This window comes from Brassica napus, chromosome C6, assembly GCF_020379485.1.
Source record: "Brassica napus cultivar Da-Ae chromosome C6, Da-Ae, whole genome shotgun sequence".
Classification (NCBI taxonomy): domain Eukaryota; kingdom Viridiplantae; phylum Streptophyta; class Magnoliopsida; order Brassicales; family Brassicaceae; genus Brassica; species Brassica napus.
In genome coordinates, this window is record NC_063449.1 from 22,724,829 (window position 1) to 22,734,515 (window position 9,687).

Consider the following 9,687-nt stretch of genomic DNA (forward strand, 5'->3'; position numbering starts at 1 on the left):
GAACAGAAACTATCTCATATGTATGAAGGCTAATCACTAATATATATTTCAGATATGTAGATGTAAACAGAAGCGAAAACACTCATGTGGTAGATATAATGGGAGTGGTCTTCGACACGGAAACCCATTTTGATGACTCTGCAATGCCAAAGATGGTGTCTTACATTAGGGACAACATGTAAGTACAAATAAACATATGATGAGAGCGAAATTTTTACATTAGCGTAATTGACACATCATTTTTTTATTCATAATAGTGAGAGTCAGATAAAATGTGTGGCAACTGCCGGTCATGCTTATGCCTTCCAGGATGGGTTTGAAAGTATGAGGGATCGTGTACATGTGATTGTGGTCCTTAAGATGTGGAGGGTCTGGTCTTGTATGAGTAAGTGTATTATATTATGTGTTTAGTTTTAAATGTGTTAGTTGAGTAAAACGTTTCCTAAAGCCATTCATACATGTATTTTTGGTCATCTTGAACTATGGCTTAAGACAAATGGTGGACTATCTGACTTCAGGTTCAATCCGCATTTGGAGGAGGTTGAAGAGTTCAGGCAATCGCTCAATAACAGTGACCCTTATGTTCGGAGGCACGGGGCTGGAGGCCTTTGTAAAGTTTTATATTATGTATTAATGTTGCTGAAACTTATTAGTATGTTTGTGGTATGTGAATGTTGAATACTCTTAAAACTTATGTTTGTGCTGCTATTGTGTCGTGAAACTGGTTTGTTAAACTTTTGTAATTGTCCAACTGCATTAAATCTCGAATAACTTTAGGTTCGTGTTTTAATAAATAGAATAAATAGGTCAAACTTTGTTAAATTTTTATTTTTGTACTTGTCCAACTTTGTACACTAGAAGAAAACGCATGTATAACAATGACGGTTTTCGTGGTTATTTCGTCGTAAAATAGAGTTTACGACGAAATAACTACGAAAGCCATTTCCTCGTTAAACGTTCGTCGTAACGTATATTTCCTCGCTAATTCATCGTAAAGTTATGAGGAAAGGTTTCGTCGTAAAGTAGTGTCAATAATTTCGTCATAAAAGTCACGTAAACTATTTCCTCGTAAAAGCCAAGTAAACATTTTCCTCGTAAAGTACACGTAAAAATTTTCCTCGTAAAGTAGACACTTGATTTTGCCGTTATTTACATGTAATCTTTACGACGAATCCGCGTGCCTTTCGTAGTAAATTCCTCGCAAACAATTTTTCAATTTCCTCGTTAATTAGACGAAATTTAGCTACGAATTTGCATTGATTCATTATTTTTTACAAAACAAAATAATCAAATATATTTTAAATTTATTTCAAAATTATTAAAAATTTAAATAATAAATCAATACGAAAATATTTTATAAATATTTAAGTTTCAAATTTATAATACGATAAAAAGAAAAAAAACTAAGGGTTGTTGTTCTGCATCTCCCGGAAGTGGTCTTGACTCGTCCTCTCTACTTCTTCCTCATCCTCCTGTGTGCAGGGTGGCTCTGGAACGGGATTTTGTCTCCGCATCTCCGCCAACATGGTCTCCAATTGAGGATTTCCAGCCGCTAGAACGTCCAGAAAGCTCTCGACTGAACCCATACGAGCTGTGAACGCAGACCGCGTTGAGTTCAACTCGGAACGCAGCTGAGTGACTTCATCAGCCTGTCTCTGACCATAAGACAATGTCGCTCTTGGGACATCGTTGACGGAACCAATCCCCAACGTACGTCTTTTTTTCTTATGGACAACCTTAAAAAAATTAATGTTAGTGATAAAAATTAGATTAAATGAATAATAATAATAAAAAAATTTAAAATTTTTTACATGCTCGTAAATCTGATCCACTTCAGGTGTGGATAATGTGACCGGTATTCCATCAGAGGACTGCTGGGTCAGCTTGGTTTGGCGGTCTTCAATCCGAGCAACCATCTCGTTGTAGATTTTCTTAAACCTAGGATCTACAAAATGCCCACGCTTGTTCTTGTGGGACCTAGGAACTCATGTCTCTTTGGCCTATAAAACATTTAAGAAAGTTAGAATATATTTAAAAAATAAGAATTAATTAAAATATTTACCATATCCAAACGTACACCGGCGTGGAGTTTTTGACCCGTAGAGTGAAGCATCGGCTCGTTGTCGTGCTCATCTTTCGTCCGACGAGAGGCAGAGCAACTGTTGGAGACTTTAATGGACGATGGCATGTTCCAATAACAGATGAGGCAATCCCACACATCTTTCGTGAGCTCTGCGGGTTTTCCCTGCTCATAATCCTTCACGATCCAATCATCCTTCCAGTTGGATACCATGTCCAACAATCGACCTTTCGCTTTCCCGACAAACGCTTTCTTCACCTTCTTGTTCACCCCTGTGGACCAATGATATTTTTGTTGTAACAGAAAAAATTAGATTAATAATTAGTTTAAAAATAATAAAAAGTCTTAATAATAAAAAAAATAAAGTCTATATAATTAATTAATAGTTTTGACGTGGTCCGGGTCAATTTCCAATTCGGATGAGCGTCGGGGAAGTAGCTTTTGATCGCCTCTGTTACGTTCCGAGTGACAGAACCGCCAACCCCACATTATCCTAACCAAACCAAAGGTTCTCAACTTTCTTCGTTGTTTAAACATTTTACTTACTTTTCATTTTAAAAACAATTATCTTTATTCCAAAAAGTAAATAACAAAACTTCATTGTGGACAAAGCTTCATCTTCATTTATCTCTCTCCCATGTCTAAAACACAAAACCTCTTCGATCCAGATTAAAGTCTTTGCCTTCATCGTTATCTACTATGCATATACCGTCACTGCCGTATTCCAATGACACCCGTTTTCATCGCCATTCTATTAAGCACTCGGCTTCGCCATTGTGTTCCACCGTGTACTTGGCCCTCGCGTTTCAGTGAACAGATTCCACAAGTTTCACCCTCGTAGCCACATATTTGCCAAAAGTTGATCTCCTCCACTATCTCTTTATGAATGTTGCTACTCCTCCTTCTTGAGATGAATCTCAAAGATCTGTTTCTCCCCCATTCTATGTCATTTTTAGTCTTTACCATTGTTAGCGACGAGATCCGAGCAATCCCGGTTGTTTTTTCTTAATGTATAATATGATTCATGTGGATTTTTACAAAAGGTTATTGTTTAATCTGGATTATTTTTGGTTGATCTGGAATTTGACGTATGGATATAGATTTTCGTGTTCATCAACCTCAAATCAACATGTATGATTTGTCCACAAATTAATGTCCATAATTCTCATGTCCACGAATCACATATAAATAATGTTTACAAATGTGTCCAGAAGTATATATTCATAAATTTTCCATCCACAATTGAAAATAATGGCTTGTTTTCTATAGTTTTTAGTTTGAATATCAAAGATCAAAACAAAATATACACATGATTAATTAATAGTTTTTTCTTATTTTTAAAACTATTTATTTTTGTTTTTATTCATTTCCAACATATATTAGTTTCATCACATTCACGTCGTCCATGTCCACATCTCTCCGATGCATATTTCTCTAGTCAACAAAATTCATATCCATAATACATATGTCCATACTTCAACAAAACAATTGTCTAATAAATTAAAATTTGAAAATTTAATAAAATATCAATATATATGGATATCAAAATGAAAAGAAAATTATTACATTTTTACGGATATATATTATACATGTCTTTACATATTAGAAAATAAAATAATAATGAATAAAATATGATGGGGTAAAAAACATAATTTTAATAAATAAAAAATAAACAAATAAAAAAGTAAATATATCACAATTGTCTCAACCATTACAGTACACTCTCTCCGTTAAACTCACATCTAACGATCCAGCTGGATCCACACATTCAACTCAGCGAACCAGAACTAATTTTTTAGATAACTAGAGCAATCAAGTTGCATGGTATGGTATGAGGACAAAACGGTCCAAAAAAAGACAGGTGTTCAGATAAAGTGTGTCACAAGATGTAAGTGTCCCTAGGCATGGGCATTCGGGGTCCCAATCGGGTTTCGGTTTTATCCAATCGGGTTTCGGTTTTTCGGGTTTATCAAAATCAGCCCCATTCGGATTATATGAAAGTTCGGTTCGGGGCCGGTTCGGGTTCTATCGGGTTCGGGTCGGGGTTAGTAAATCTTCAAAGAACCGGTACAACCCAATATACTTTCGGGTTCGGGTCCCAATCGGTTTTTCGGTTTAAAAGTACCTGATTTTTACCTATTTTATAACCAAAACATGAGTAAAATCGGTTCTTCAGTTTTAAAATACCTGATTTGTACCTATTTTGTAACCAAAACTTAAGTAAAATCGATTCAAAAAGTAAGCAACATCAACCGTGATCATTCAAAGTCAAACGAAAAATAAACATATTTACTGATAAAAAGAAAACCAAATAAATAAAAACATAAAACGAAAACCAAGTTCTCATGAAATGAGAAACATTGTTTAACGAAAACAAAATTTAAATCTAAATACTTCAAGATTCAACGGCCATCTTCAACCATCAACCTTCATGTAATAGATAAGTATTTTAGATTTTCAATATTTCTTAGTGTATTTTGGATACATATTAGGAATTGACATCATGTTTGGTACGAGATCTTTTCGAAATTTTGAATGTTTCGGGTTCTATCGGATATCCATTTAGATTCGGGTTCGGTTCGGATAATATCCATAACCCGAAATACCACAAAACAAGATCCATTCGGTATTTACGTCGGGTTCGGATCGGTTCGGATTCATTTTTATCGGATCGGATTCGGTTCGGGTTTTCGGGTTCGGTTTATTTGCCAAGCCCTAAGTGTCCCTCTATCTTAAAATAAACACAAATGTGTCTAATATGGTAAATAACTCAAATTCGTTCATAAGGATCGGATCACACTGGTTAGAATAATAAAAGTTCGTTCCGTTATACAAAATGGTTGGTGGGCCCACTGTGGTAATATAAAGGCCCATATTTGACATTCTGGGTTGTTTAAAAATTTAGTTGCTCAAAAAAAAAGTTGTTATAAATTGTGGGAGCTTGTACCGTCCGCGCTTAACGATTCTTCATCGATGATCTCATCAAAACCAGTCACCGAACAGAACCCGACCCGAATCCAAATCAGAATCTTCACCAGCGTTTCGGCTCGCTTCGCCGTATAACTTTCAACGGAATTCCACTCGGCCGCGGTTTTCCTTTTGTAATTTTGAGTTGATAAGAAAAGACAAAGCCAGAGATAAATCGATCAATATGAGAAACAGTAATCTTCTGATTTTTATCTGGTGAATTATCCGGCAGAGAATAAATATCCGAACAACACTTGTTTTAATGTTCAGGCGAAAGAGGACGATCTAGCAAGAAGATGAAATACGGTGGCAAGGTTCGTTGGAATCAATTTTAAAAACCCTCTTTCTCATTGTTAAATTGGTTCACTGTATTTTTATTATTATTATTGTTAAAAGATGAAGAACATCCAAAACGAAGAATACTACATGGGTGATGATGATGGTAAAAGTTTACTACTTCTATTACATTTGGAACAGAATGAAGAGAAATTATAAAACGGTGTTTTCGCAGGTGAAGGAGAGAAGATGAACACGGATTTTAGCAAATTGGAGTTGAAACCAGATCATGTGAACAGACCTTTGTGGGCTTGTGCTGATGGCAGGATTTTCCTGGAAACTTACTCTCCTCTCTACAAACAAGCTTATGACTTTCTTATCGCCATTGCTGAACCCGTTTGCAGGTCCTCACTTTCTCTTCGTTTATATTGAGTTGCGGTTATATGGTTTTGGATTTATTTTCTTTTGGTTTATTTTTTTCAGGCACGAGTATAATTTAACTCCCCACTCTCTGTACGCTGCTGTTTCCGTTGGTCTTGAGACAGAGACTATCATCTCTGTTTTGAATAAGCTTTCTAAGACTAAGCTACCCAATGATATGATTGATTTCATCATTGCTTCTACTGCCAACTACGGCAAAGTCAAGCTGGTTTTGAAAAAGAATCGCTATTTTATTGAATCCCCATTCCCTGAGGTAAGTAAGTTCACAAGCCTTATCCTCTCTTTTCTCTGGTCTTTGTGTATTTGGATATCGGTTTCATTTTATTTTATTTATTAATAATCGAGTGCAGGTGCTGAAAAAGCTTGGCAACGATGGTCTTATAAGCAAAGCTAGATTATATTCTGATGTACGTTACGTTGAACTCTTCCATTTAGTGCATCTGTGTGTGGCAGAGATATACATATACTTTTTATATTAAATAGATGGAATGGAACTAACATAAGATTAACCTTTTGCTAGCCATATGGTGGTGATGGATTCACCATCGGAAAAACAAGCGGTGAACTTGAAGCAGGACCTGGGGAGCTGTTGAATGCAGCAGAACTGGCAGCAGCTACACAAGAGAAAGAAACTCACTCATTTGAGATAGACCCTGCCCAGGTAAATTTCCCCCAATGGGTCTGAAATGGTGTGGTGAAAACTGATCTTCGTTTGTTTTTTTCTTTTTCTAATGTTCGATGGTCTTTACTTATTCATGTGTAGGTGGAGATTGTGAAGCACCGTTGCTTGCCAAGCGAACTGAATTACCCTATGCTAGAGGAATACGACTTCACGAACGACAACGTTAGTTAAAAATACACTTTAAGCCTTACAATATGATATGCACTTACATGTTGATGACTGTTAAATAACTTGATGGTGTCTATCAGGTGAATCCTGATCTTGACATGGAACTGAAGCCCCATGCACAACCGAGGCCATACCAGGAAAAAAGTCTGAGCAAAATGTTTGGGAACGGTATTAACTGCCTACGTCCTTTTTTGTTGCCTTCTTAGTAAAATTCCTTCATGCCACATTGACTGATCTAGAATCTTTGATATTGCAGGAAGGGCAAGATCTGGGATTATAGTGTTGCCTTGTGGTGCTGGTAAATCGCTAGTTGGTGTTTCTGCAGCGGCTCGTATAAAAAAGAGTTGTCTCTGTTTGGCGACGAATGCTGTCTCGGTGGATCAGTGGGCCTTCCAATTCAAGTTGTGGTCTACTCTAAGAGATGACCAAATATGCCGTTTCACTTCCGATAGTAAAGAATGATTCGGTGGAAATGCTGGTGTTGTTGTGACAACCTATAATATGGTTGCCTTTGGTGGTAAACGGTCTGAGGAGTCAGAGAAGATCATTGAAGAAATGAGAAACAGGGAGTGGGGTTTGCTGCTCATGGACGAGGTATATAAATAGGTTCATTGAGAAGTTGTTTCCAGTATTAATAAGCCCATGAATGCACTCACTCTAAGAGTATGTTTTTCTTTATAGGTGCATGTGGTTCCGGCCCAAATGTTTAGGAAAGTCATCAGCATCACAAAATCTCACTGCAAGCTAGGACTTACAGCAACCCTTGTGAGAGAAGACGAAAAGATTACAGATTTGAACTTCCTCATTGGCCCGAAGCTATATGAAGCCAATTGGCTAGATTTAGTTAAAGGAGGCTTCATTGCAAATGTTCAGTGTGCTGAAGTATGGTGTCCTATGACCAAAGAGTTCTTTGCAGAATATCTGAAGAATGAGAACTCCAAGAAAAAACAGGTACGTGGCATATGAGCCGCTTCAGTTGAGAATATCTTATGGCATATGAGCCACTTCAGTTGGTCTGACATGTGCATACATATCTTGTCGTCTTGTGGTATCTGCAGGCACTTTATGTAATGAACCCTAACAAGTTCAGAGCCTGTGAGTTTCTTATACGTTTCCATGAACAACAACGTGGGGATAAAATCATTGTCTTCGCAGACAATCTTTTTGCACTTACTGAATATGCAATGAAACTTCGCAAACCGATGATTTATGGTGCAACCAGGTTCGTTACACACTTTTTGCGTGATTCATTCAAATTAATAAGCGCTGATAGTTCCTTTTTTTTTTTTGTTTAATCTGTAGCCATATCGAACGAACCAAAATTCTGGAGGCGTTTAAAACCAGTAAAGACGTGAACACAGTCTTCTTGTCAAAGGTATATTAGCATTTGTTTCTTCCATGTTCACTAAAGGAACTTTACAATTAATGGATTGGTTTCTTTTTTTAATTTCAGGTTGGTGATAACTCCATAGATATCCCTGAAGCTAATGTGATTATTCAGATTTCGTCACATGCTGGTTCTAGACGTCAAGAGGCTCAGCGTTTGGGTCGTATTCTTAGGGCCAAGGTTTGATTTTCGATGATATTATTATTACGCATCACCTTGTGTCCCTCCTAGTTCCTTCTTAATCTGTTGGTCGATGATGAAAAAAAAAACAGGGTAAAATTGAAGATAGAATGGCTGGTGGAAAAGAAGAGTACAATGCATTCTTCTACTCGCTTGTTTCTACAGATACGCAGGTATATGAACAAAGAAATGTTTCTGATCGCGTGAATGCTTAAAATCCTTTTTTAAATATTTTTGCAGGAAATATATTATTCAACGAAAAGACAGCAGTTCTTGATCGACCAAGGTTATAGCTTTAAAGTTATAACAAGTTTTCCACCACCTGATGCTGGTTCAAGCTTAAGTTACCACAGTCAAGAAGAACAGTTATCCCTTCTCGCAAAGGTTTTGTTCCACTGCTCATATTCTACATTTTAAAAGCATTCCTGTAGTAAGTTATGTTAGTTGTCTTTTTTTTCTTCTTATGATCCACACAGGTGCTGAACGCTGGGGACGATTTGGTTGGCTTAGAGCAACTGGAAGAAGACATAGACGGAAAGGCCCTGCAAGCTACGAGACGAAGAAAGGGAGTGATGAGTGTAATGTCTGGTGCAAAAGGATTTGTGTACCAGGAATTCAACTCTGGCCGTCACAAATCTTCTGGCCAACAATTCAAGAAACCTAAAGACCCTACAAAACGACACCAGCTCTTCAAGACACGTTAACAGTTACGTTTCACGTAACACACTTACACAAGATTAGAAAAAAAAAGTTTCATAGCTCTCTTGTAACTTTGTGGAGAACTCTTTTTTCTCAGAAGAAATTGTAGTGGATTTTTTTTTTGGGCCATCGGTTTCTTTCATCTTCTTATTGCTAACAGCAAAACAAAACGAAATTATCTTAAAACTTGGACATATTTAGTATAATTAGTATTTAGTAGAAAAGGTTCAAGTTTTTAGTCAATAGTGAAGTGTTTTTTCTTAAAGAGACACATTCTCTTTTAATAGATGACTACATGATAATCCGCGCGCATGCGCGGAATGAGTTTTTATAATAATGTTTGTTTATTAAATGGTTTTTAACATTTTTCAACACTACAATCTTTATCGATTATAAAATAACAGAATACAAATGTTGGTCTTTTAAATATATCATCTTTGTTGAAGAGTTAACGTATTACATCTCATTTTAATTATTTTTAAGACTTCATGTGCACAAAAGAAAGTTAAGTTTTGCGGCTGACATAAATCACCAAAACCAAATAGGCAACATCGATTGTATAATGACGAAAGTGGATTAGGTTTTCTGCTATCGATTTATTTACTATTGACTCTTCATAAGTGATTTCATTTTTTACCCCTATAAAATTGTGCTGAGTTATGTTTCTTATTTTTTAACTTCTTCTATGAATTTGGTGAATTAAATAAATGCCAATTTTTTAAAAAATGGACATCTCTAAAAATTAGTTTCATTCCAGATCCATATCTAAGAATCAAAATTAAAAAAAAATAGCCGGCAAACTATATT

At 36.2% G+C, this 9,687-nt stretch overlaps 1 pseudogene; it reads left to right on the top strand.

Moving 5' to 3' along the window:
• Positions 1–4,804: 4,804 nt before the first annotated feature.
• On the top strand, positions 4,805–9,009 carry LOC106403187 (annotated as a pseudogene).
• Positions 9,010–9,687: the final 678 nt, after the last annotated feature.